The sequence below is a fragment of the Tiliqua scincoides genome, chromosome 4 (genome assembly GCF_035046505.1).
Source record: "Tiliqua scincoides isolate rTilSci1 chromosome 4, rTilSci1.hap2, whole genome shotgun sequence".
In the NCBI taxonomy this organism is placed as follows: Eukaryota; Metazoa; Chordata; class Lepidosauria; order Squamata; family Scincidae; genus Tiliqua; species Tiliqua scincoides.
The window spans coordinates 79,447,974-79,461,052 of NC_089824.1; positions in this window are offsets into that span (position 1 = coordinate 79,447,974).

The window sequence follows — 13,079 nt, forward strand, 5'->3', positions numbered from 1 at the left end:
GTGGTATAAATATACATACTGCTAAATATATAGCAGGCGCAAGCACACACATACAAAAACATATCTATAAGCAGTAAGTCTTAGTTATATGAGAACTAGAGGGAAGACAATGCCTTCTGGCTTACCGGGAAAACGTAATTTCTGTAATGAATGGTTTGTATCCTTAATATGTTAGACCCAAGCAGTTCTGCAGAAGTTTTGTAAGCGAAACTGGGACAGTGGCAATATCATTAACAAGAGAATGGACCCCAAACAAATGAATGCTATATCGTCAAGAATCCACAGAAGGCACACAATTGTTGCTTTATAAAAAAGTGGCACCATTTTCAGTGCTCATCAGTAGCCAACAACAAAAAAGCAACAAAAACACCCACAACAAAACAGCCATTAGTTTTTATTGATGATAACGAGATATGCTTCCGTTAGTAATCCTAAACCAGCCCTGCAATGCTAATGTTTATTATTACTCTTTCTAGCTTTAGGCTGCTGAATGCCTCGTATGTCTTAGCCCTTATATCATCATTTTAAAAAGATTAATCTTTAGACAATGATCTTCAAATACCATTAATCTTGGTCTCGGACTTGTTTGTTGTTCTTGCAGAGTAATCATGAGAGTGTCAAAAAAAAAATCCAGGCAAAAAAGAAAACAGTGCTCCACAGGAGCTGGAGACAAAGGGTCCCCTTTCAGTGCTGACTTACACCTTGGTTACTTGGGATGCTGTGGCAAAGTGGGTGGAATCTGGGAATCCAGGAAGACCACCCACTTGGGGAGTTGAGAGGAGAGTTGCAGAGGCAACTAGGAAGGTGAGAGCAATGCCATAAGGAGGGTGACCACACTGTATTCAGCAGACATGAATGGTGAACCATTGGAGTTCAAGCAAGGAACATGTAAAGAGTATCTTTAAACACATGTTGGGAATCCTTATTGGGCCACAGTTGTCAGATGTCTGCACCTGCGTATCTAAAGACCCAGGGATGTTATCCACACATCATTTTTTACTGCAGGAAATATTAGTGACTAAGCAGCTGTAGTGTTTACTGTTTAAAGTTTAAAAGCTCTATGAAGATTGGGCCAGAAACAGAAGTTCTAGAGAATGTATGACTGTCTCAGGGAACAGAAGTTCCATGTCTCCCATCCACACCTCAGCATCTGGTCATACGAAACATGTGATGTTCTCTGTGCCATCATGCTTCAAATTCCTTTGTCCCCTCACTCATCATCACTGGATATGATTTGTGGGGGGGGGGGGGGGGAGGACTTGGGACATAATAATATAATATCACATATTTTGTACTACTAAATGTTACCAGGAGAAGCAGAAGTGGGTAGGCAGGACTGCTGCATTTGAAAGCCCATGCTTTGATGGATGCCACAAATCCTCCACAATGACAAAATGCAGCCTTGGTATCATCAGCCTGAGTTCATGATCCATCGGGAATGTCAGCATAATTAACTCATGTGCATAGGGCAGGCCACTCAATATCACTCTTGATTTTATTTCATTTTTATCCCACAAGTTGCCTGATCCAGCAATGTTCTTCTTATGTTCTTCCTTCAAGGGGCTCAGGCCAGCAAACATAGTTTGTCCACCAACCCTGGGAGATAGGTTGGGCTGACAGAGAGTGTCTGGCCCAAAGTAACTCAGGGCGCAATCCTAACGCACTGGCATAGCTGTGCCAGTGGGGCATGTGCTAAATCCTGCAGTTGGGAAGCAGTCACAGAGGCCTCCTCAAGCTAAGGCAATGTTTATTCCATTACCCTAGAGTTGCACTGCTCTTACCTCAGTGCTGGAAAATGGGTTAGGATTGCACCCTCAGTGAGCTTCATGGCTGAGGGGTAATTTGAACCCATGCCTTCCAGGTCCTAGTTCAACATTTTAACTCCATCATTCCCATTCCCATCATTCCCAAACCGCTTTGTGAACATTTGTTGAAAAGTGGTATATAAATATTGATTATGATGATGATGATGATGATGATGATGATGATGATGATGATGATGACGACGACAGTGTGTGAGGCATGCACAGCTCCTGCATTTCAGACAATGACTAGCACGCTGCAGCAGAATCTGGCTGAGGACCATGCAGGGGAGGGAGAATGAAACGAGATAGATTATGCCCTTAAATGTGTCCCTTTCCTATCATGGGATTGAGCAAATATAAATTGACTGGAAAGCAAAACAAAAAATTTAAAATAAACCAAATGGCAATTCTCTTGCAAGACTTGAACAGTCAAATTCTGCCATCCTAAAACATGTGCAGAAAAGTGATCCAGCTTTAGTATTTCCAAAATGAGAAAGAGCAATTAACAGTTGTGCTACTAAATCTAGATTGATAGAGTTCAATTCAGGGTATCAGCTCATAAATCTCAATGGAGTCAAGCAGATTTACAAGCTCATAAGTAGTTCCTGGACTGAATAGGATTTGCAAAGCTCTGCATCATCCTGAGCGTCCAGCTACATTTTCCACAATGTGACAAGAGACATATTTAAATGGTTCTGATTTGTATTTTCTCTCTCTAATTTCCAAAGCACATGTTTAACGCTGAGGTTCAAAACTAATTACTTCCTCACCTATATTAGCACATGCATCATATGCTCGGAAAGAAAGAGGCCCATGAATCTGAAAAGATCACTGTGATATTTCACCTCACTATGTTTTAAACTAGAATCATTGGTTCATCCACTACAGCTTCAACATTTCAATAGGAAAAAAAATTAATCAGTGTTTTAAGCAAGCTACAGAGTAGAGAACTACTTGAATTAGGACATATGCCAGTGGTTCCCAAACTTTTTTGACTGGCAGGTCCCTTGAGGGCCATTGTCCACAGCTCCCCATTAGGGCTACTATTCTATATGCTGTATAGTATGGCAGATTTTTTGCAAGGATTCCACAGGTCCCCAGGGAGCCACAGCTCACAGTTTGGGAACCACTGGCATAAGCTCTTTATGCATATTTAGCAAATTTGTAAAATCTAGGGCCCAATCTTACTGGGCCTGGCACCAGCACTATACTCACGCCACTGGCCCAACTATTGCAAAAAGTGCTGTAAGGCACTTTTGTGTCAGAGGTACAGGTGCACCTCTGGCACTGGGCCCAGCGGCATTTGGCACAGAACTGCAGCACAAGAGGACACACAGTGAGGGCTCCTGGTGGTAAGTTTTGCCCCTGGCCAGCGACAGGACATTTTGAAGCCGGGGGAGGAGCAGGTCCAGAACGGGGACAGAGACAGCGCCAGGCTCTGCCGCCATATCCTAACCCTCTCCCGGACTGGGAAACCCAACATGGATCTCCTTGAATCTGCACCCGTTCAACTGTGGATGCATATCTGAGGAGACCCATTGGGGCTGCCTGGGTCTTGCAAGGGGTAAGGGAATGTAAGTTGTAAGCTGGTGATGTTTCACTGGCCCCATTGGATGCAGCAATATCACTTTGTGTGCTCCTTTTTGGAATATTTTTTATGTTAAGAAAGAAATCACAGTTGTATCAGCAGAAGCCCAGTAGAACATCTATCTAGCATCAGCAGATACAAAACAGCCATTCTCAAAGACCCATCAGAAAAGTAACACCTTTGCTATGTATCTGATACACGACAACAGGGAAATAACAATGTAAACCTTTCTAGGCAAGGCAGTCTACATGGTTGCCCAGAATGGCTCCGATGGCAAGTAGAGGGGCCACTTACATGGTACACTGTAGTGCCTGCAGTACTTACCACGCTGCCGCCCCCTGTAGCTACACCACTGGCGGGAGAGGCTATTTTAAATTGCTGTATAGAGTTGGGCTACCAACACAAGATAGGTGAATCATGTTGCAGAAGTTCACCATGCGGTCAACGCCATTTTCTCCATGCCATTACAGATGGAGGGGGGGGGAGAGAGAGAGAGAGAGAGAGAGAGAGAGAGACTTATATTTAGCCACTCAGCCAACCAACCATTGGATGCGGCATGGAAAAAATTGCCAAGTCTACAGGGGAGCCATTGCACTTTAACTGGGAACGCATGATGATGATTGCCGTGTGGAATGACTTCAAATACAGTATGTGTTGTTAAGAGTTGCTGTAATCGTGTTTGTACTATCCCAAAGAGCTGTGAGGGTGCGGGTGTCCAGGAGGAAGAACAGGCTGCTTATTGGCAAGAGTTCTTACAGAGTGTGCATGATCACATATTGTATAGCTGAAAGAATAATGGAGGTGGGCAGTTAGCCCTCTTTGCACACCCTAAAGACACACACCTGTATTTAGAATGTGTTTGAGCTATTTAAGTGGCCTTTTAGCACTTGGTTTAGGCTAATATAAAGTGAACTAATGCAGGCCACATGCACAGTTCTTTTGAGAAAAGAGAATGGTTTAAAAAAAAAAAATGATAACCATCATTTCAACAGGCCTTAATTTGAGCTGGAGTAAGCTCCAAACCTATGAACACAACTCTGAATCTAGTTTCCATGCCACAACTCAGGCAAGAAAACCATGATATACTAAATAAGTGAACACCTCTGAACATGTACAGGATACATTTCTCTCTTCATAAATCATTGGGTGATCTGTTCACATGGTCATCAGTCTGCTTCCGTCCCCATTGACGGCTTCCACTCAGATGTTTGGAAAAGGCTGTTAGGGAGGAAAATCAACATCAAACTGACATTTCAAATGACTGGGCTATCACCTGACAACTGTTATCGCCACCCAAAAAAAGTGCTCTACCAAGTCTTGCTTGCTAAAATCTGCCAGTGCATAGACCTTGCTGCAAATTTGTGTTTTTTTTATTTTTAAACCCTGTTAAAACACTTCTAAACTATGCAAGCAATGACTTTGAGAAGAAGTAATTGTGATATTAAATTTTATTGAAATTTCCCTGGCACTGATTTGTGTATGGGCTCCAACTCTGAATACCCACGAAGCTGTAAAACGTTTAAAATACTGTCTGTGCAAATGCAAAATTTATGAATTCACACATCTCTGGTTGATTTATGTGAAATAATAATGCACTATTTAATGCTTAAACATGGCTAGGAGCAATGCTAGGCTATCAAGATGTACAATGGAATAATAGATTTATAAGACGGATAACCTTCCTGCCTAGAGAAGCTTGTTTAAAGGTGTTGTACAGATATATTAAACTATATGTAATTTTATACTAACTTAATGCTGTAGGCCTATACTGGAAGCAGTAAAAGATTACAGCCACAGCATTTGCAATAATAAAATGAGTTGGCTATCCAACATAATAGTGTCTGAGGAGTAAAAAAAAAAAAAAAGTTCTTTACAACTGCAAACTTTTTGCTCCTGTCTAAAATCTTAATGGCTGCTCACATGACCACATCAAAACTCTTTGTCCATGAGCACTGATTGAATTTCACAAATTTTGCATCTGCAGGGCTAATGTGCTATCTCTTTCCTTGTGATCCCATAAGTTTCTCATTGAAATGAATGGGACTCCATATGGGAACTGATGGTTCTCAAGAGTAGAAAAATGATCAGAAGCTGACTTTTATGTGGAGAAGTGGAAGGAGAGTTTAAAGTCAGAACAAATGGTTAGTCAGAGAATGTAGTTCAGAGGCTGGTGACACGAATGTTGCTAGCTAGGACAGGGGAATAATATGAGATTAATATGAGAACAGCACAATCCTATGCACATTTACTCAGAAGTAATCCTTATTGTGTTCAATGAGACTTGCTCCCAGAAAGCAGGCATAGGATTTTAGCCTTACTTTTCACATTTACCTTGGAGTAAGGGCCCAATGCTTACTGGCCTTGGGTGAGTGAGGGTGTGGGGAGAGATGGGGAGGAGGTGTTCCCGGGTGGGGGGAGGGGGGAAGTTGGGCAGAGGGTGGGGAGAGGGAGTGAGCCATGACAAGGGAGGGAGCAGGGCAAGAGGAGGGCAGGACTGGTGGAGCTGGGCTCCACTGGATCCTGAGCCCTGTGAGGGGCCGCATGGCCTGACATGGGAGGTTCTGATTCTGCACTGACTCCAGAGCTGCCGCAGAATCGAGTAGCCCCATTGCAAGGCTACATCCCTTTCCACACAGAGTCACTACGGGCTGCCCAGTTGCACTCAGGATGCCACGGTAGCAATTTTGGCACCATGGCAGCCCCATGCTCCAGGCAGCTCAGGATTAGGCTGCCCGTCCCATTCAACTCAGTCGGAAGTACTTCTGAGTAGACATGCATGGGATTGAGCTGTTACTTTACATAATGATTTGGAAACCAGCTGAGATTCTCCAAACTGTTATTTGAGCCAGTTTAGATAGCTTCAATGCAGGATAATCTCAAACGCTTTTGCTTGTGATGTCAACTATATAAAAAGAATAGAATGGCAACAATTCAACTTAAGAAAATAGAATTTCTGAACTATCTTAATGTTTGTAGAAAGTTTTTACAAAGCATACAACAGGATAAAAAACAGCAGTAGGTAAATATTAACAATAATAATTTTAAAAATCAAGAAAATAAAACAATTGCAAAATGTTTGCATGATTGTTGAACCACTTATTTTGAACTAATTATGACTTTGAGTTCTTAGGAATTCAGTTCAAGGCAACTAAAAAATTTAGGTAGAGTGGGGAAAAAAACCTCTGAAATTTGGAGGTTGGGAGCAGGGTTGATTTAGGGTTCAGAAAAGAGTTATGGCTCAGTGAGCAAGCAGATTTTTCGTATACAGAAGTTCCAGGTTCAATCTCCAGATAGGACAGAGTGGGAAAAGGCTCATTTGAAATGCTGGAGAGCTACTGACAGTATGACCCAGAATAGAGTCGAGCAAACCGTGGCCCAGGGGCCAGATCTAGCAATCACGCGGATTCATCTGCCCAATGAGTGGACCATTTGGTTCCGCCTGGGTGACATGTGACGTTCCCCTCAATTGGGAGACAGGGATGCTCTGAACAGTCACGTCTGCCCGGACGTCATGTTGCACTGCCTTCTGGGACGCTGGGCAGACAACGCAACTGCCCAGAGCATCCCTGTCCTCCAAATGAGAAGGACTTTGCACAGTAGTCTGGGTGGGATGCTTAGATATGGTCTGGACAGAGACCACATTCCAGGTGTGTAGCAGGCGCAACTTTTGAGTGCCGCTGACCTAGATGGACTCAGTATAAGGCAACTTCCTATAAGCCTTCAAATTATTTCAAGGGCTGATTCAAACTTTAGTTCCTTCAGCTATGAACATAATAGGCAGAGGGGCAAAATATAATGTTTGGGCCTGTCAAAAGTTTATGGGTCACAGCCATGGAAACTTTGATGAGCTAGGAAGTTCCTTTTAACTTCAGACATCATGGAATTTATTGCAACTGATTTTCATGAAATTCTGGATCACACAAGGTTCATGTCAAGATTGTACCCATTTCCAGTCTGAACTACCATCTGGCAGCAGTATAACTACTGGATGCTGAAATAAAACTATTTTGTGCACTGTGGTCACTTGAAACCTGCTTGCTCCTTCACTAGGTCCACATCACTGGGGTGGACCAGCAGGGGTCCAGACTGGTGATGACCACAAAAGTTTCTTGGGGGAAAGTGTCTACTTTTCTCTTGGGTCCCCTTCGAAAGCAACAGGTATGGATACAACAGTCAAAGGACCATGCTTGGTTGCAATGCCCTTTTGAGTATACTCTTGGTAACAGACCTCTGCATCATGTGTGAATTGGCAAACACTCTCACTACAAACTGTAGTACTTAAATTTTAAACTCTGGCTTCAGCCCAATTGACTTCAACATTATGTTTTGTGTAATGTTCTCTAATTGTGCCCCGATTGGGTTCCATATGATCCAACCAGGAGCATGGAAAACTGCTGTCTCTGGATTTGCCCAAAGACAGAATTCTGGCCTCACTTATCTGAAGAAATTAAGCAAATTGTTTCAGATTGACACCATTTTAACAGAGATCAGAGAAAGGCACTTTTATTTAACTCCACAAAAAAATGCTTTCATTTCCACTTACACAAATCAAAAACTGCTGAACTTTCCAAGAAAATGCTCCATTAGGCTATGACTAAGAACGTACAGTTTCTGAGCCCAGAAGGGAATTTTGCAAAGTTACAAGCAATTGAACATTTGAACATTTCCACTACAATTAATTGTGTGCCTGGAAAATGTGCATTTCAAATAATTAAATATACTCGGTATGGCATTTCCAAATGATCATAACATGAAGTGTAACTCTTTCATTTTAGGCGTTGTAAGTGAATATTTCTCTTCAAAGACGACTGAATATCTGTCATTTCCTTGCAAGGAAAGAAAACTGAACATCTTTTGGGCTGGCTAGAACAAAACACCTCTGATTTTTTATAGTGCCTTAGAATTTTTTTGAGTTAGTTTTCAAAGAAGGCAGCAATGTTTGCAACCGTTAGGAAGCCGATTCTAGCAGAGGAATTTCATTTGTTGAAGACCTAGGTGACTTCTAAAATTCTATTCTTAACTAAAGACCACAATTTTAACTTCCTTAACGAAACAACAGTGTTGGGAACTCGAGTCAGATGACTCGGACTCGAGTCGCAAAAATGCGTGTTTTTCAGTGACTCTGCAACTCATGAATCACGTGGAAGACTCTGAAAAAGACTCGAGTCAGGGCCCCCCTGACTCGGCACTCGTTCCCACATATGCTGACTTGAGTCTGCCTGTGCCTGTGTGTGCTTGCTTACTGTTCTCACCACATGAAAAATGTCATGGGGCCAGCATTCTGACAGTGAGCAGCAGGGAGGTTCCAGCCAGGAAGTAGGGAAGGGTTAATGAATCTAGGTGGGGGAGGCGGGAGTGAGCTCTTTTCCCCCATCTCTGATAGGAAGGAAGGAATGGATGATCATTGGTAAAGGATGGGCATTTGGATATTTTTATTGGCTGAGGGAGAGCAGGAGGAGGAGCCCAAGGGGTTTCTTGCCTTACAATTGACTGCAGAAGCCCAGGGAGGCGGGAGAAAACTCTTTTGCCCAATTCTGCTTTCCAACCTTATGACTTCTTGGCTCTGATGTTACTTGGGTGAGCAAGCCTCATTGAATGACCGGCTACAATGGGACTACTTCTGAATAGGGCTGCAAAGGATCTATCGGGTCACCTAGGTAAGTCTCCCAGTGCTGCGTGTGACCCTCTTCCCTCTCACCGCTTCTGTCCTGGCTCTCTCAAAGTTCTTCCCTCCCAACCTCCCTGCCCTCTTTACATATAGGCAGGGACAGCAGGGGAGTGAGTAAAGAGAACTCCGACACATACACAGAGCCTGGCAGCAGCCAAGTTTTTTCCGAGGCAGGCTTTTTAAAGGGGGGGGGGCGAATGGAGTCGAGTCCATTAGAGTCACTAAAGGGTGACTCAGAGACTTGGAAAGTGTCCCTGTTAGGACCCTTTTTCAAGTCAAGTCATGGGGAGGCAGTGACTCTGTGACTCGACTCAAGCCACACTGGGTTTTCCCAACACTGCTAAACAATCTTAACTGAAATTCTAATCTAAAGACCACAAAAAAGTCAGCAGTCCCAGCAATTTTTGAGGATCATGTTCAACAGACTGTTCTCACTGCTGATACAAGTCCAAGTGGATCTGCATTGGCAAATCAGACCCAGAAAGGGGGATAGGATATGGTGTGTGACAGTGTCACAGATCCTGCCCCCCCAGGGCCAATCTGATGACCCCCTGCCCCTCCCCACCCACCCCTGTGCTGCCTAGAGGGAATGTACCTGCTCTGGCATGCTGTTACCTGTGCTGGCACTGGCAATATGGCACAGACCCTCCTTCTGGCAGGCCTGGAACCTGTGTTGTCGCAACATGCTTTATGGCATGTTTGCAACAATCTGGGCTGGTGGAGCACATGCTTTGCTGGTGCAGGAGGTGGACAGGATGGTGCCATTAGACTGCAATCCTATACAGTTCCTGAGAGTAAGCTCAACCGAACACAATGAGACTTACTTCTGAGTAAACATACATAGGATTGTGCTGCTTCTTGTTTCATATTACAGATTGGATGAAAGTAGTTAAGAGGTTCTGTGCACTAGTTTGGATTGCAGCTGTGTGAAAATGCTCTATAAATGATCACAAATGAGATCAGACTATAGCTCACCCTTCAGTGATGTCTCTCCCCCCCCAAAAAAAAAAAAAATTGGGGGGAGTTCAAACCTGTTCAAAATTGTTTTGCACCTGATTGCAAGCATCTTGGGGCAGAGGCTTCTTTTTTTGCTTATATTACTTTATGAGTAATCTGCAAGAGGGATCTGAAGGCCTTAGGGATGGACCTCAACAAGTGGGAAACCCTGGCCTCTGAGCGGCCCGCTTGGAGGCAGGCTGTGCAGCATGGCCTTTCCCAGTTTGAAGAGACACTTTGCCAACAGTCTGAGGCTAAGAGGCAAAGAAGGAAGGCCCATAGCCAGGGAGACAGACCAGGGACAGACTGCACTTGCTCCCGGTGTGGAAGGGATTGTCACTCCCGGATTGGCCTTTTCAGCCACACTAGACGCTGTGCCAGAACCACCTTTCAGAGCGCGATACCATAGTCTTTCGAGACTGAAGGTTGCCAATATGTATGTACTTTATGAGGTGCCTTAAAAATAATAGATGTTTCTTATTTTGAAAGTTACAGTCAAATATCAATTCCTTTCTTTTTTAGGAGCTACAAATTTACAAAATTGTAAATTTGCACCAATCTGCAAAATTGTAAATTTGCAATCAAAATTTACAAATTTACAAAATTACAAATGATACAAAATTGAATCAGCAGCAGTGAGAAACAATTGACATTACTCATGTCTGCATTCCAGCATCATTAGGAACACAGCACCTCACTTACCATCCTAAGGGCAAGCTGTGGCTACAGGCTTCTGCACCTCTTCAAAGTTACAGAATGGCATCCTGACAACTTAGAGGATAATCTCAGGCACATTGTGAAGCTCAACAAGTTAAGACCAGTTCAAAGCGGATTCTTACCAAGAAAGGGAGGGGACTTATCTTAGAATTTAGAGACACACATTATTTAAAGTAGGTATTTAAGGTTTGACTGATTGGGCAGAACATCAGAAAGATATTTACAGGTATTGGCTGTGCTTTTTAAGAACACAGAAATTGCCATGCTGGATCCGACCAAATGAGTTATTAAAAACCAACAGCATCTCACAGGGGCTGACCAGATATCTTGAAGATGTCCATAAACAGAGTATGGTGGTGATGATCATTTTGTATTCAGTGGCTTATTGGTAAATTTTGAAGTGAAGGAGCCTGCCATCTCTCTCTCTCTCTCTCTCTCTCTCTCTCTCTCTCACACACACACACACACACACACACACACACACACACACACACAACACACACACGTGTGTGGCTGGCCTGTCCATGATACAAACATTGGGCAGCAGATTGGAGGAGCAGCATACAGATGCTCACCCCTTTCCTCCAGTCTGCCACCAATATAACTGGACCCTGTACCTCATTCCTTCCTCCACGTGGGCTCTTCATTCAAATCAAGGAATGTAGAAAAGGCTGGGCAGCTCCCAACACATTCTGCCTAACCTGCTTTATCTAAAGAGCTTTATGACCCTTGGCACTCAATGTGTGTTGTTGTTTAAAGGGCCTGATGGAGGAAGGAGCAAGGTAGGGACTAGACTGCCATACTCTGAGGAGTAAAATGCAGCAGTACCACACCCTTAGCTTGCTCTTTCCTCTGTGCAAAAACCTTAAACCAACCATTTCTAACCCATGGTCTGCAGACCCCCTGTGGTCCATGAGACCCTGGGAAGTGATCCGCAAAGTCACAGAAAAAAAAATAGATTGCCTTCAATCACTTCCAGCATCTCGCCATGTGTCTTGTCTGCGCAGCTCCCCCACAGACCACCAGAGAGGGTAGAGAACCGACTGCCCACAACCGGCAACAAAAGCAGCAACCCACAAATCTTCTCTAGAAATATTAAATCTCTAATGGGTTTGGCAACCTTCAGTCTCGAAAGACTATGGTATAAGCCTACAGCACCCGGTATTCCCAGGCGGTCTCCCATCCAAGTACTAACCAGGCCTGACCCTGCTTAGCTTCTAAGATCAGACGAGATTGGGCATGTGCAGGGTAACAATACATCTTCTCTAACTATTATAAATTTAATTGTATTTTTTGTGTGCAGGGATGGGGGGATTGCACACAGTCCACAATGATTCCAATTTTTTCCTCAGTGGTCTGTGGGTTCCTAAAGATTGGGAACTACTGCTTTAAACAAAGGAGGCATGGAGAGAGTCCTAGCATGCTTTGCACTTCCTACTTTGATAAAGAGCCTATGTGGATGAAGGAGTAGAAATGGGGGGCATGACTTTGGGGAGACATGGCAGCACCGAGGGCGACACCACTGGCCTGACTCATGCAGCCCAGTAGCTTCCACCAGCCCTGCACACACCCCATAGCCGTGTCCCACAACCACTATGACTATACAACAACAAAAAACCGACTTTAAATACCTTCATCTGAATGTTTTCTTCTCTTGCCATGAATTCCTACTTTGAAACTTATTCTACTTCATGTAGAGATCTAGCTCATTTATTCCCAAATTCTTGAAGCGGGCTGCAATAGTTTAAAACAAACCTATAAAAACTGAACAACGGACTAAAAATATCCCGGGTAAATATAAAAGGTAAGTGATAACTGCTGCATGTTTACACAGAAGTACATCCTACTCTGTTCAGTAAGACTCATAGCTCAATCCTATGCATGTCTACTCAGAAGTAGACATGCTGTCTACTCAGAAGTAGACATGCGTTCAATGAGACCTACTACCAGGTAAGTGTCTATAGGATGCATAGGATTGTAACCTAATGAAACATGAGCTATACACTGGCTCTTGGTCAGCCTTGGGGAAAGCTAACATTCTCTAAACAAGTGATTCTCAAACTGTGGGTCTGGTACCCACCAGTGGGTCATGACCCAGTGGGTCATGACCAAATTCCATAAGCAACTCCATAAGGGAGTTGTGCATCACACAGGGATTGAATTGTACAGTAGTCATAGAACAGGTCTTCAAAACAATCTAGCATTAGTTTCAGATTGCAAAACACTGTTACAGTTTTGATGATAAGAGTTTATATTCTATACACATGACTGAATTTCCAAAGCTGCTGTGCATCTAACAGGTTGT